Source organism: Phaenicophaeus curvirostris, chromosome 5 (genome assembly GCF_032191515.1).
Source record: "Phaenicophaeus curvirostris isolate KB17595 chromosome 5, BPBGC_Pcur_1.0, whole genome shotgun sequence".
Taxonomy (NCBI): Eukaryota; Metazoa; Chordata; class Aves; order Cuculiformes; family Cuculidae; genus Phaenicophaeus; species Phaenicophaeus curvirostris.
Window position 1 is genome coordinate 18,015,130 of NC_091396.1, and position 16,533 is coordinate 18,031,662.

The window sequence follows — 16,533 nt, forward strand, 5'->3', positions numbered from 1 at the left end:
TCTGAGGTTTTAAGATTTGTGCAGTTAAACTCTGCAAACTCAAAATAAAGGCAGGCTTGGTTTTGGGTTTTTTTTCACAAGCTCAAACTTACAAGTCTCATATAAATCCCGTGACTCCATGATCTTATTATTTAGAGAAGGAAAACCAGCAAATACAGGAAGATTGCCTCAGAATTAAAAACCCTCACTACTAGCTTCCTTCCAAATAAATTATTTTGCATCTTTTTGACAGCAGTTCACAGGTAGCTCTAATCATACAGCCACAGCTATCTAGAAGGGATAAGTATCTGGTACAAAGTTTTGAAGAAGAACACTCATATACGTAGAACAGAATAAGAAAGTTGACACATTCACCCAAAACTGTATCTCTCCATCCACTGTTTCAAGCCACTTCAAGCATGATAAGATTAGGTACAACGCATCCATCCTCTTAGTACTTGGATGTGCCTCATTTCCCACAACATTGCAATTCCACCACTGATAACAGAAAAAAAACAGGCTAAAGGGCTTTCACTCCTGGTGTTCCAGACAACTCCACAAATTGTCCAGCCTTACACCAGTGTAATGGGCATAAAATCCCTTCTGCCCTCAGAAATAATGCTAAACTCTGTAGGCCACTAACAGGATGACAGAGTGCCTTAAACAGGATTAAGTGTTTGCTTGAACTTTGCAGTCCATCTTCAGAAACTTAGAGGCACAGTGTTGTAAGACCTGGACAGCAAAAAGTAGCTGGGCGATGCTGTCTTAATCCATAGGTGGAGGATCCTCACAAGGAAAAGAAACACAGAACAACTGCAATCATACCTAAACTTAGCATCAGCTGCAGAAAAGGAAAGAACCTGTGGCTGGCCTGGGTTTTATTCCCCTTTGATTCTTGCCTGGATCCTCAGGGGTCATTGGTAACCAGGAGTAAGGAAGTTAAATAGCTTTTATTAGCTTTCATTGGGGAAGCAACACACTAAACATTATAAGCCCCTGGTGCGTCATACTTTAGGCTTTGCCTACAGTGAGCAAAGAGAGCACATTAAGACAGCATGTAAAAAGGGATCAGCCTTTTTGCAAGTAGGCTTCACCAATCACTTCTAACAAGTGCCTTCTCTAGCTGCAAATACTGACCCTGGCACAGCACTCAAATCACGCTAGTGCATTAAAAACAGAAAAGTAAAAGGCACAGAAAAAAATAAGGATAGAAAATAGTAATTTTTCTGACTTTCAAAAAGTAGAGAATGAGAGGGCTTTTTCCTGTGTTTTTTTTCAATTTCTTGATATGACGTGTAGAAATGGACAACCCAAAGCTCGTTTCAGAAAGCAGAACTGCAGATAGGAACCGATAGGAAAAAACCCCAAGCCTGTGGCTGAATTTTTCGAGTTATAAATTGTCCATAAACTGATCCTAATTTTTCTCAAGTGAATCTACAACTTTAAAAAGTATATCCCCACAAGTGAGGAAGTCCACATACGTAATTGGTCAGGAGTACCTAACTCCTTTTAACTTCTTTGAATAACTCAATCTTCACCAGCCCATTGAACAAAACCAGCTGCTCTTTTGGAGTTACTCATATGCTTTCCACTTGGATTTTCACTTTTTACTATGCAGGGCATGTGACTGCTCATCTGAGCTACATGGTTTGATTCTACAGCTTAACTGGATGACCAAAGGCTTTTAAAATAAGACAACAAGTAAGGCTGAATGATGAAGAAGTCACTTACAGTTCACATTTTTGGACAAAACAAGCTTTTGTGCTAAAGATTGCTAAGCCTTTTAGATTCATAAACATTTTCCCCACTGCCCAAAGGTCATTCGCATACTCATAAATAACAAATAATATACCTCTTTGGAGACCAGCGAAGCCAAGTCAAACTGAGAGTTTGCCAACATGTCCACAATGCTGTTTATTACATTAGTGCACCAGACCCTACACTAGAGCACTTGACTCTGCCCCTTCAAAATGAAATGAAAGGAAACGGAAAAAATCAAACAGAAATCAAAATCCATCTGAACGAGTCATAACACCACGTGATGGCTGTCCCCTTGCAGACCACTCTGCAGCATGCGCTTCCATCAGTCTGTATACAAGATGTCAAAACAGTCAGTCTATAAACCCATGTTATTATAAATACTAGCAACCTGTCTCAGTGGATTTGATCACTTTTGTTTTGTTTTGTTTTGTTTTAATTCAAGCCTAGCTCCATCAAAAACACCAATGTTACAATATTTCAGAAGTGAGTGTGTTTGATTCCAAGCATGTCAAAAGGCAGAGGGAAGGAAATAGTAAAGGGAAACAGCTAGATCTTTTCTTTCTCTCTCTTCAGCACTATTGTAAAATCTTTCTCCAAAACATAAGATGCAAGTCAATTTGCCATGTTTTAAGCAAACCGTGGTGTGTTATTGTAGTACATTTCCAAAATGGGGAATGTAGGTCAAGAGCTTTTAGACTGCTCAGGTATACAAACTCTGGCAGCATTGATATCTACAGATTTTTCTTGTCTTTTTCTTTCTTCCCTCCTCTTTTCCTCCTTCTTTTCTCTCCTTCTGCTGCTTTTATGTCTTTTTTTCCTCCCCCTGTTCCTTTTCCCATTCTCTCACCTCTTGCCTTCCTTTGCCTCTTGCTTTCTCTTTTCACTTCCCTTTCTTCTTCCTTTTTTCTCTCCCTATCCTATCATAATACTGGAGAGTAGTATTATAAAATACTCTGAAAAGCCTTCTTGGGTTTTCATCCAGCAGGACACAAAATGAGTATTCAAAAATGCATGTATGTATGCAGATGAGCATGCATAAACACACGCATGCACATATAGTACATGAAAACACAAAAAAAGTGTTGTTTGCACCCATGTGCTTATGTTTGCATACATTTTTTTTCTTTGTTTTGCAGCCTTAGGGAAATTTGCAGGCTGGATGCCACAGGCTGGATGCCTCAGGCTGGCTCTGTGCATTATGAACCATGTCAGTATGAATAATGGGGGCAGGTGATTCTGCCAGAGGGTCTTGGAACAGCAAGTGAAGAAAAAGACAAGATTGTCCAAGAAGTACGTGCAATTACAGCCAGGGTTGAAATGCACTGCCAGACAGAGACCAAGATCAAGTTGTAGACTCTAAGTCTAGGTGGAGCACGATGTCCATTTCTGCTGATCCTTTGTGAGTGCATGAATTATAGATTGCCACCCAGGAGTCCCAGCAACTTTTCCCAGTAACTGAAAGTACAAAAGCAATTAAGCAGGTGTTTAAAGTCAAGCTGCATCTTGGACCTTGTAACAGACTGCTTTTGGTCTCGTTGACCTTGAAGATCAAGGCCAGACTTGCTGCTGCTGAAGCCTCTTTGATTTTAACTGCTAGATTACTATTTAGACAAAGATTCAGGCATAAAGCAGATACCCAAAACTGGGGCTAACAGCGAGAAGTAAATGACTACATCGTAGTAAACAGATGGCAGGTTCTTGCACAGACTTTCAAGTGTATTTTTCCTGGAAATCATTTTCTTAGGTATATTTACTCCAGCAAGTGAAGATGAACACACTTTTCTCAAAATGTCAAACTAATTGAACAGCATATGTTTGAGAGTTCAGCATAAACTTTCTTGGGCCCAAAGTCTGCACAAGAAAGGCTGGAAAAAGCAGTAGAAAAAAACACCAAGGAAAGGTTAGCAGAAGAAATAGAGCAGAGAGAAAAAAACAGATGAAAAAATACATTCAGTCTGTACAGTGTTATACCCACAAAGGATGTTATATGCCAGGAGCTAGAAGCCCTGTAAGTGCCAAAATCCAGGTTATTCACACAGCAATAACTAGTTCCCCTGAACATGGTCATTGTGACACAGCCAGTTTTTTTCACAGGACATCCCAGATCGTTCTTCCCTGGTCGCCATCCAAGCCTGAATTTTTCTGCCTTGTCTTCCACAGATTGTCTTTGTTCTGCCTCTTTCTGTGCTGCTGCCTCCACAACTGAGTTTCAGATCACCTTGGACTTTGCCTGTCTTGAATTTTGAACCTCACCTTACCACCTTGATGTTCTTTGCCCCATCAACAGCTTCAGTTGCTTTCCACGTCTCTCAGTCTCCCTTTGTCTTCCCATTCTTCAGGTTCTTTTCCTGGTATCAGGCTTCTCTTCCCTGCTGACTTCGAGTAGCATTTCAAGTCCCAGATTGCCTGACAGTCCTCATGTCCCTCTTTGTGTTTCCATGCCAGGCTTCTTGTCTCTATCTGCACCCTTTGCTGCCTTCTCCACTATGTTCAGATCCCAGAATTCCCTTTGCATTTGAAATCAGTTTGCTTCCTGCTTCCTAAACATCAGCAGAACTGAAGCCATCAAAATTGCCAGAGAGACAGACAGCTTTTTCACCTCCTCCCTAGAATCATGTTACCATGGGAGTCACTAGGAGGATTCACAGACAAAATACACCCTCTTGATTTTGGAATAAACACAATGATGCACTAGTCAAGTGAACTCACCAAAGCATTTCCCACACTCTCACTGCTGTGAGCAAACTGAGATATCTTTTCTTTTATTCTCCAAAACAGCTGAAGACAGTCCATTTTTTTCATAGGAACAACAGCAGGCTCTTCCTTAACCTCAGAGCATTGAACTCATCTTTCTAAAAATATAGAGTCTACTTTAAACAAGTTTTATAAACTATCTCTGTCATTAACCTCCAGGATGCAATTAATTTCACTTCTATTAGGTACCTACTTTCAGATGGGCTGATTGAACACCTCCATCTTTCTCCAAAGTGGATAGAGGAACTTCAGTTCAGAGAAATTACCTAACAAACAGCCAGAATTAGAAACAAAGTGAGCTCCAGCTTCCCATGCTTCCTTAGCAATATCTCAGCCTCTCATTCAGGAGAAGGAGATCAAGAAAATGCCTCAATGAAATGAAATACACACACAAAAAAACCCCAACAAACCAAAAAAACCCTGCTTTTTGGTTTTTTTCAAGTGTGGAAAACCTTGTTTTTTCTCCTCATTTCATTTGTGGAAACAGCTAAACCATTTTAGATGACACCATCCCAAGAAAAATCCAGCTTGAGTCTCATGCATGGCACCAAAAACACCAGTGAGAAGAGTTAGTAATTCACAAAGCTATAAGCAACTGAAGGCAAGGACTTATGATAGGAAGTGTTGAACCACTTCCCAAAGCAATTCTAGTTCCATCTACACCTCAAATAGGATACGAGGAGACACCTCTTCCCTTGCCTTGATTTGCAAATGTTCTTCAATGCGTAGTGTGTGACCTCCATTTCTCTTCAGAGAGAAGAACATGGTGTGAAGATGGTTGTATCTTCCTTTAAACTATTGTCCTTTTTGCGGGGGTGGGAAGAGAAGGGGGGAGGAGAGTCAGTGACAAGCTTGGAATTCAGTTACAAGTTAAAACATGTCTGAAAAGTGACTTTCCAAAGCCAAGAGCTTCACAAGATTCAACAGTTCGTTCAGAGCTATAGGATATACAGATACTTATTGTCCACAGTAATGTTCTGCAGGCTCCAAACTCCATCGCATAACTGGGCTTTCCAACAATTAATGAAAAGGCGGTCAAGTGTTCAAAACAGATCACAGCGACTCCTTCCAATACAGCGTGCAGAGGTGCACAGCACATCTGCATACTCCAGCATGGGGAAAAGAAGGAGCTTTGTTTCTTGTTTGAAACTAAAAGATAGTGAGACCAAGGAAACAATGTTACCCCTACTCCCTTCTGAGTGAAGACAATACAATAAGTAATGAAATGCAGCATTGCAGGCTCACCTCTGCCTTCATCTTCACTGGGAGAGGAGTTCCAGCCTTAAACTCAGGTGCTTTGCTAGTCATGGTTCACCAGATGCTTGGCATCACTTTGCAGCAATTTGGCCCATGGGCAACACAGGCACTAGCCTTGTGAAGCCATGGGAAACTTAGTACTAGAGTCAATGCCAAAAAAAAAGAGCAAGAAACAGCCTACTTCAGTGCCAAATACACCAACTATCCATGGTGGTGAGTCCCATCCACGTCTTCACTGGATGTATGTCTCTTTTTACCAGTAGGAAATGGGAGAGAGAAAGCTATATACAACCTGGGAAGCCTGCAACATGCTGGGCATTTCTGGATGCCACCAGACAACAGCAGAAAGCTTCAAGCATTTCTCGCACAGCCAAGACAGTCCTGGTCTTCAAAAACAGCTGCTTAGGAGCTGTTCTGGCAGCCAAGAGTCATCTCAGCATCCTTCTTATCACAAGAGCATCAGCTGTAATTGGTCTTATTCAGTAGGAAGCTTTCATCTATGAGAGGGGACACCCAGCTTCACAGTTACAAAACAAGGGCATCAAGTGTGTGGCTGCTTTCTTGGGTGAAAGCAGTTGGTGATGGGAGGGAGGGGACCCACCAACAAGACAGACTTACAATTAGAGGAAAAGCTTGGGAGACAGCCATTGCCAAGAAATCCCTTTTGGAGGAATAAACCTGTTCTGCTACCAGCTTTCACATAGCAACCTTGTGGTTGCTCTGAAGGGTTCACCTTGGAATACATGGCCTTTGACAATGAAAATACCGAACACTTCAGGTTTTATTGCAAATTTTCCTGCCTTAGAAAGAGCTGATAAGGTCCAATTGTGCTCTTAAGATTGTGAGCTCCAATACCTCATGCCTGTGGCTTAGTGGTACATAGGTCTGCCTATGGCAGCTGTGCTTCTCTGCCTCAACCCTCCTTCCCACAATCCCACAGACTCCCAGAGGGGCCCTCTGACTCATGGTAGACACTTCCCCCTGGCTTTTTCTCCTGTATAACTTGCCTGCTGACATCCAGAAAAAAAGTTTTTACATCCCAGAAAACAGACAAGTCAGTTCCCAAGGACTGCTGGCTGTGGACACAGGATAACTTGTCATCCCTGTCTTGTCAACTGGTGACACAGCTTGGGATGGGGTTTTTGGGGATGTGGGGATAGAGTGGAAATCAAGTACCAGGATGTCATGGCAGTTCTTCAGACAGTGGGGTGACCTTTCACGTCCTGTGCCTGGACATGCAAGCACCCATAATGGGATTTGGGAGCTGACCTAAACCATGCAGGCACAGCAAGAGAGTGCTCCTGGACTGCAGGCTTCACTGCACCCTCCAGGGCAGCTCTGCCCCATCCACTTCCCATCCTTTGACTTTGGGACAGATGCAAAAGGGTTAGATCACCGCTACTTTGCTCAAAAAGACTGTTTGCTCACCTAAAGGTAAACCCAGATCTCGCTTCACCATGGTGTAGGAGTTGCCTGGAAAGCACAAAAGCAGTGTGCTGTGTCCATCCTACAATTTGACGTGTTCAAATCCTCAAGTCCCAGCTCTGCTCTGCTTTTCACCTCCTCCTACACTTTGTTGAAATTAATTGCCATTACCTAAGGCCAGAGGGCTGTGGAAAAGCCAACACGCCCATTTTAAAAGAGAAGAGCAATGTCTTTTCTTTTGGGGGAGTAATCACTCCAAAGTCCTCTTTGTATGAACTCTGGGTCAGGGCCTCCCTACTTCACATTGCTGAAGTCAGGGAACCCTCTTCACCTCCCAGAAGCTGTGCAGCTGTCTCCTTACACCCACGTTGGGGAAACCTGCTCAGCTGAATGACAAAAACTCAGCAAGGGCAGAACTGTCACAAAGGGTGGGCACTTACTGAGTTTTGCTGCCAAGCTCCATCAGCAGGGTCGCAGAGGCAGGACACCTCTTGGTCCTGTTCCATCAAGAGCATATGATGAGCTGGAGGGAGAAGGACATTGGCCCTCATTCCCATAAGGGCTTCATCCCAGTCCCTGCCCTACCGTATTAGAGAAGTATAGGCTGCACATGAGAGGCTGTTGGGAGAGGACTGGCTCCCCAGCCCTGCTGTGTGGGCATCCGTACTGCAGGGAGGCTGTCCTTCCCCAACAACAACCACACACACCAAAAAAAAAAAAAAAAAAAAAAGAGTCATTTTTCTTCTTCTTCTCACCTCCCCCCCTCCAAAAAGCCTTGGTTTCATCCCACCGTGGAACAAAAACAAATGCTCTAAACCGCAACATTTTTCACAAACTGGAATTTCTTGCAGTCTGGCCAGCCTTGATGGATCAATACCAGGCATTTCTTTCCTTCTATGCTTTGGACTTTCCCTTCCAGCCACCTCCCCCCTACCCTACTCACCGAGGGGAGTAAGGGAGCCAGAGGTGTCGAACAGAGTAGTCAGGAACACACCAGCTTGATTTTGAAAGGGACAGAAAAAACACTGGCTTCAGCCGAAGCAGCAGGGCAGGCGCTTAGACCTTGTTTTGGATTTCACAGAGACTGTCCCTGGGGAGAGCTGTCTTTTTTTTTTTTCCTCTCTCTCTCTTTCTCTCTCTCTTTTTTTTTTTTAATGCACGGTTTTGTTTGTAAGTTAAAAGTCTCAGGATCTGCAGTCTTTGAAGCGTGGACAGCCTGCCAGATGGAATTAGTCAGTGGCTTTCAGTCAGAAATCCCAGGCAGATGAAGCAGGATGGAAGGACGGTGTTTTTCTCATTTACCAGGAAACCCTTTGCATCGACCCCCACAAATTCAGCCAGAATGCTCTCTTGAACCCCCAAAACAGGCAGGACTGAAAGCAGCAAAACAAGCAGAGGGCAAAACCTTTCATGTACATAAATCGGTGTGGCACCCCTGAAGTCAACGATCCCAAGGAGGTTTACGCGGCTCAATATCCAGCCCAGATGTTTTTGCTGGTACTTGCCTGAAGCTATAAGATGTCAGGGGAGTTTCCTCTGCTTAAATGCAGTGTGGAATTTGGTTCTCCATGCCACTGATCTTCTGTCTTGTCACCATCTTTCTGTCTCTTCCCCCCATGGCCTATCTCAAGTCTTCCTATTTGTGGATTCCTTAAGGTGAGCATTTCCTCTGCCACATGAACATCCTCCTTCTCTCATATTCCTAATTGAGTCATTGCCTTCCTTTACACAATGTCTCATCTCACATCCAAGGACAGGAACCCAAGTGCCATCTTTGAAGCTTATCAATCTCTTTTATCCTCTCTTCTTTGTCTGTCTCTCTTTCCTGAGCCTACTCTTCACTGCTCCCCATGCCTCTGTTAAAAACTTTGTGTCATTCCTCATGCAGCCCCCTGACAAAATGTACTTGGAGAACGTTCACTTATTTCCACATCATCCAAACCATGACCCAAGAGGAGAGTTAGTAGCACTTGTTCCAAACATGCAATGCGTGGTTGACTGCCCATCAGAAAAACAGAGTGACATCAGTAGATGTGGGAAGAGCTCACAAGTGTTAGACTGAAGCTGACAGCCTCCTTGCAAGAGACCAGTGCTAATCACTCACCAGTTGAGACCTCAGTTTTATTTCTCACAGAGGATGGAAGAGGCGGAGAGGCTTGCTGTGAAGCTGGTGCACAGTAGTGCTATCAAAGTAATCATGTACTTCAACAGTTCATTTTTACTTTCATAGAATCATAGAATAACCAGGTTGGAAGAGACCCACTGGATCATCGAGTCCAACCATTCCTATCAAACACTAAATCATGCCCCTTAGCACCTCGTCCACCCGTGCCTTAAACACCTCTGGGGAAGGTGACTCAACCACCTCCCTGGGCAGCCCAATGACCCTTTCTGTGAAAAATTTTTTCCTAATGTCCAGCCTAAATCTCCCCTGGTGGAGCTTGAGGCCATTTCCTCTTGTCCTGTCCCCTGTCACTTGGGAGAAGAGGCCATCACCTTCCTCTCTACAACCTCCTTTCAGGTAGTTATAGAGAGCAATGAGGTCTCCCCTCAGCCTCCTCTTCTCCAGGCTAAACAACTCCAGCTCTCTCAGCCGTTCCTCATAAGGCCTGTTCTCCAGCCCCCTCACCAGCTTTGTTGCTCTTCTCTGGACTCGCTCCAGAGCCTCAACATCCTTCTTGTGGTGAGGGGCCCAGAAATGAACACAGTATTTGAGGTGTGGTCTCACCAGGGCCAAGTACAGAGGGAGAATAACCTCCCTGGGCCTGCTGGTCACGCCGTTTCTGATACAAGCCAAGATGCCATTGGCCTTCTTGGCCACCTGGGCACACTGCTGGCTTATGTTCAGTCGGCTGTCAACCAACACCCCCAGGTCCCTCTCCTCCAGGCAGCTTTCTAGACAGACTTCTCCTAGTCTGTAGCACTGCACAGGGTTGTTGTGCCCCAAGTGCAGGACCCGGCACTTGGCCTTGTTAAACCTCATGCCATTGGTCTCAGCCCAGCGATCCAGCCTGTTCAGATCCCTTTGCAGAGCCTCCCTGCCCTCCAGCAGATTGATACTTCCACCCAGTTTAGTGTCGTCTGCAAACTTGCTAAGGGTGCACTCAATGCCTTCATCCAGGTCATTGATGAAGACATTGAACAGGGCTGGACCCAGCACTGAGCCCTGGGGAACCCCACTTGTCACTGGCCTCCAGCTGGATTTCACACCATTTCCCACCACTCTCTGGGCCCGGCCATCCAACCAGTTTTCCACCCAGGAGGGTGTGCGCCTGTCCAGGCCAGAGGCTGACAGTTTCTCAAGCAGAATGCTGTGAGAAACTGTGTCAAAGGCTTTACTGAAGTCCAGGAAGACCACATCCACAGCCTTTCCTTCATCCAATAGTGGAGTCACTTTGTCATAGAAGGCGATCAGGTTAGTTTGGCAAGACCTGCCTTTAGTGAACCCAGCTTGACTGGGCGTGATCACCCGGTTCTCTTGCATGTGCTTCATGATAGCACTCAAGATCACCTGTTCCATGACTTTCCCTGGCACTGAGGTCAGACTGACAGGCCTGTAGTTTCCTGGGTCCTCCCTGCGACCCTTCTTGTAGATGGGCACAACATCAGCCAGCCTCCAGTCCAGTGGAACTTCCCCAGTCTTCCAGGACTGTTGGAAGATGATGGGAAGGGGTTTGGCCAGCACATCCGCCAGCTCCTTTAATACACTTGGATGAATCCCATCCGGCCCCATAGACTTGTGGGTGTCTAGCCGGGCTAGCAAGGCTCTGACCACCTCCTCTTGGATCATGGGAGCCTCATTTTGCTCCTCTAGCTCCTGGGTTTGTACACAGATGGAACGACTTTCTTTACAATTAAAGGCTGAGGCAAAGAAGGCATTAAGTACCTCAGCCTTTTCCTCATCCCCTGTCACTGTTGTTCCTTCTGCATCCAATGGGGACTTTATGGTCTCCCTAGTCCTCCTTTTATTATTTATATATTTACAGAAAGATTTTTTGTTATCTTGCACAGACTTTGCCAATCTGACTTTGCCAATCTGACTCTTTCAAACTCTCCAAATTTCTCAGCAGCACAACAGTTACAGCATGAGATCCAAGCAGCATACTACTAAATGGACCTAGGTGCTCAAATACTTGAGGAAGTGACTACACAAGGAGTGATGGATCTCTGAGTGAGGTCCTTTTTAACAAGGCAGCAGGCAATATCTCAACAGCAACCAGCATTAAGGCAACATACATCTGCAATTAGTACAGGCATTACACTTGTGACTGAACAACCAAAATCAAGGCCAGTTTTTGAAGCCTTCTTCAAAAGCTTTGCAGTCTGCAAAGGCAAGGATAGATGGTGAAGCAGAGAGGGGACATAGTCATGTGCAAATGGGTCCTAGCATCAAGAACCCAGGCTGCACTCTCTCGTCCTAGAGAGACAGCATACCCGAGGGGCTAATGGCATAAGTTTGGGAGAGCATTCCAGCAATGGGAGTCTCAAGATAGAGCTTGACAAATCCATGGAAACTCCTGCTGCAGGATTTTGGCTGAGTCAATATAACATAAAATTAGACCGAAAGCACCCCAGATTAAAAAGAGCACAAGGAGAGATACACGAAGCCCAGCCATTACCTGTAGAATTGCAGAGAGGCAAGTCTCCAACAAGACTGAGAAATGCATGTGCTCATGTGAGACTGAGCAGTATACCAGTTGCATTAGAATGCAGAGTAATTTGCCAGCAGAAGCTTAAGAGGGACCTTCCTTTCTAATATATAATTGACCAGTGAATTAGGTGTCCACTTCCAGGAAAGCAAAACTGCTCCTGACAGAAGAGGCACACCATGGACCTGTCCTTCCACAAAAACTTCCACTTTCCTGAGCAGATAGGCAGGAGGGTATTGACCCATAACATCCCAGAAATCCTGAAGCAGATACTCCCTTCCCCCACCTCTTGATAGCAGTCCCTGTAGAAAAGACTCATCTTGCTACCGTATGAGCAATATGCACATCTCAAATAATAAGAGCACAAAATGGTCACAAGGACCTTCTCAGCAAAGGATAAGATTTTGTCTACCTTGTTTGAACTTTCGTATCAGCCAATCACTGACAAACATATCCACCATCATGCTAGCAGCATCCAGCCTGTAGGATAAATGTTGGATATCTGCAGGGATAAGCATCTTCCTTCCAGCTCCTGTCACCACTCACACCAGATCCTTAGAACCCTGTGCCTCATCTGCAGAGCAATACTGCCCTGTGGTGAGTAAGTGCAGCCCCAGACAGCTTAATAATGACACCGCAAAGTCACCTGCACTCCTGAGAAGGTAAAAAGACAACACCAAAGGTCTAGAACCAGCTCACAGCCATTGCCAGCACTGTTATTGCTATTGATGAACACCACAAAAACCACTAACAATCAAGACCAGTCAAAGCAAATCAAGGTTATTTCCACTACTCAGAATACATGACAACTCCACAGCTCCATCCATCTCATTCTATCAGGTCTATCCATGAGCCCAAGCTGTTTCTTCTTCACTACCTTACTTCTCATGGTGCCTTCTTTAGGCTCCTGCTGTGCTGTCACTCAGGCCTGACTAGTTCTGGATCTCCAAAACTGATTCCAAGCACAGACAACTGTCTTGGGGAACCTCAATCTTTAAAGAAGTGAAAGTAGATCTCCAAAAGAGGCAACAGTCTGAGCTGGGATATTTGCTAGTATAGAAGTAATCAACTGAGCATAAAAGCTGGACTCCCACCTTTCGACAACATCCTTGCTACCCAGACAGACATGCCACTGTAGGGCACTGCATTTGGCTTACACCCACCTCGCACCCTCCCTTCACTCTGCAGCTTCCCAAACAGCCTGGCCCTCCCCACACAAGGAGTTTGTGGGCACACACTGGGGAAAACCATGTCTGGGCAGGGGTTTCCCTTACCAGCCACTGGAGGGGCCCACATGAGCTACATTTTGTTGCTGCAAACAGAAGAGTAGTGGTGATTTGATTTACTGGAGATCTGACTGAATTATGTACTACTGGGCCATGTTGGCAGAATATGAGTAACACTGGTTTAGAGGAAGAGGCAACAAAAGAACGTGAAAGAGGTCTGAAACCAGGAAAAATGGGCTTGTTTATGAAGGCAAAAGGAGAGTGCAGCATACTCCAAGGCCAAGGGAATTCTTCTTGCAAAGTTATTTTACGTTGGCTACCTGGCCACTCTCACATAAACAATGGATGCACACCAAGCAAGCATGGAGACTTCACAGAGTTTGTACAAATATCACTTGTGTAATTAGACTGAATCAAAACTCATGACTTTCTGGTTGGAAGGAATGTGTGTTTCCCCTCTCATTTCTTTTTCTCCTTTTTTTCTTTTTCTTATAAAAATCTAGATAAACAAAAGCCCTAGGATATTGGATGGTTCCTTGCATATTGTTTTAAAAGCAGAAACAACAACAACAGCAACCACCATGGTGAGGAGGAGTGTCTGCGATTGGCACTGCACAGTTCCTGTTTTTCTCCGTTTGCAGGAGCTGTTCTCACCCTTGCTCTGCCCCACACAACTTTGATACACATGCCTGTCCCAGGTCATGATGAGGCACCATCCCGTTGTTAAGTACCTCCCTGCTCTTCTCACAACCACAGCATTGCTTTGTTGGTGGATCACGTAACTTACTGCCGCAAATTGGATTTACATTCCTACCTCTTTCCTAAGCTTCACAGGCAATTTGCTTACTGCTTCCTTATAGATGGATAACTGAAAACAGGAAAGAAGAAAATAGTGCTTTAGATGCCCTTGCCTACCATGACTAGTTCATGAACTCTGCAAGGCAGGGACAGCATGTCACTGTGCACAAGAAGTCTACAGGCCTGCAAGATGCTGCTTGCAATATCACTCCCACACAAACACATTCATGATAGCCACTAACATTCACACACTTTCCAAAATCCTTCGGATAAAAAGCATGAGTGTTGCCAGCTTTCAGCTTTCAAAAATGTTGTGTGTGGCCCTAGAACAGAATAACATAGGATTCAAAATAATAAGACTTAACCAACTGAAAAGTATTTGGAGTATTTTTCATCTGTTTTCTCATTTGGACCCTCAAGGCTTCATATTTTCAAATGAAGTTGTTTTCTTCCAGGATCAAGAGAGCTGGAAATGCTAGTTTAAAAAAATAAAAATAAACAGAAAGCTGAGAATCTCATTCAGCCTCTTGATTCCAGGAGCTCAAATAAAGACCACAAGTCTCAAATAAAATCCACAAATATCACAAGCTTCATGATGATACTCAACAAGAGATGGTGACATTCAGAAGCATGAAATGATAATTCCCACCTCGTTGAATCTGGTTTTATTTTCTTTTTTCTCACGTCAGGGACTCTATTTCATACCATGCAACAGAGGGTGTAATAGTATTTATCTATGAATCGCTTTTAAAATTCTTTAGCCCTGGAGATCTCATGAAAACTAGCGGTTCAACAGAAATAAAAACAAAACAAAGTAAAGGTCTTAATAAGAAAGGCTGCATCATGAGTCCTAAATTTATCCCTTCTGTTAGGTTACTACTTCTCAGTCATCTCTTGTGTGCTTCTAGGTCTCTCTCTCCTAAGCCAGCAGATGATGAATATAGGGGGCTGGTGGGCAAACTCCTAGGACATGAAGAGACACTGAGAGGGAGGAACCACAGGCTCAATAGCACCTTTGAGGACTCAAAACAAGACAGTGGGTTTAGCAGGAAGTGACAGGGCTCTTAGTCCTGCACAGGTGATCTTTTTACTTTTTTGCTTTTTATTGTTTATGCCAGACTGTCATAGGTAATGAGAAAAGAAACACAAAACAAATGAAGACCCTCCTTTCTTTCTGTCATCAGAGCAGCGAAAAATCTGTCTTAGAAAAGAGCTTTGAAAAAAATGGCAATTTCTACCTCCATTACACATTTGCCCTAAACACACTCTAAAAGTATGCCATGTTTCTTCGGGACATGTTTAGTGGTATACAGAGGCTCACAGGTAAATGATCCCCACTGAGAAGGACGTACAGACACATATTTTAGTTGGGTGACTGTACGTAGACATATCGTCGCTGCCTTCTAGAGGTGAAACCAAGAAAAGATAGCAGGGTGACACACTGTCTCCAGCTATTCAAATACAAGCCGCTTTAACTACTCCCTAAAGGTGTTGATCCAACAAAAACATGAAATAGAAGTCAATGGATCTGAGTGGAAAATATTATAGCAGTCAAACAGGCTGTTCCAATAACACTACCTCTGCCCACAGGTATGTTTGAAGGGGATGGGGAGAGAAGAGAAAAAGAGAGAAGGTTCTGTGCTGAATATCTGAGAATTCTGGGCTTGTTTGGAGATGATTTTTTTTTTTTCTGAAGAAATCCCACCCACTACTAGGGAACTTTGTTAGTCCCAAAACGACAGAGACTGATGGGTGGTGGAAATATCCATCGTAAACTGCTACAAGCAGCCACAGAGCCTCCCCATAAATCACTGCAAACTCAAATTAGTGTCATTAACTTATAACAAAGTCATTCCCCAACAGTTTCTGAATGCTGATGGCACAGCTGTGCTGAGAAAAGTCATTGCAGCACCACACTTCACTGCAGGTTAGCTATGCTTACCAACCTCCAGCTGCCTGCCAAGGGGCAACACTCTGCATAAAATAGTTGTTTGCAAAAACTTGTGTTTTTACACAAACAAATCAGAATGATCTTTAGGCCTAAAAATTTGGTTTATAGGCTCTCACTCCAAGGAGTGAAAAAATCAGTTTTGCAAACTGTTGATGTACCCCTCTTTCTAATACCCTTACATACACACTTGCAGCAGCATCCACATCAAACTAGGCAACACTCAGCATACACCATGTGTTTGCATGAAGATGGCAAAAGTACAGCCCTGTAACAACCTCCTGCATCCATTGGCCAGCAGAGATGGCTCAGAGACACTTCAAGAGAAGAAAAGCTCTGCTTGTGCAGCAAGGAAGCACAGCTGCTGTAGCAATGACCTTTCATCAGGTCAGATCCAAGTCTGAAAAAACAACACTCATCTTGCCTTGATCCATCCTTGCCTGCAGTGTTAGCAGTTCACAAAAGACCTTGGAGTACGAGGCTGCAATATTCGCGCAGCACATCTGCTTTGTTATCTCAACACATGGACAGCTCCCACTAGTACAATCCATCCCTTATTTTTACATGCACCAAAATACACCAAATTCCTTCCTTCCCCCTTAGAAATCCAGTGCTGGCCTAGCTAACCACCTCCCTGTTGGACAGCTCAGTCATGTGGAGTTCATCCCACCAACACTGGTGAGAGATGAAACCAGATCCTGAGGCTCCATGGCTAAAAGCTGGCCCTGTTCCAGGT

The 16,533-nt window shown here is 44.3% G+C and overlaps 1 protein-coding gene across 1 annotated transcript in view; it reads right to left on the reverse strand.

Annotated features, from left to right (window-relative positions):
- CD81 (CD81 molecule) overlaps window positions 1-15,428 on the reverse strand; it is a 420,468-nt gene extending 405,040 nt beyond the window's left edge. Inside the window, exon 1 of the mRNA XM_069857875.1 lies at window positions 15,423-15,428. The gene's annotated coding sequence lies outside the window, so the exon portion shown is untranslated. The remainder of the gene's footprint in view (window positions 1-15,422) is intronic.
- Between the last annotated feature and the right edge of the window lie 1,105 nt (window positions 15,429-16,533).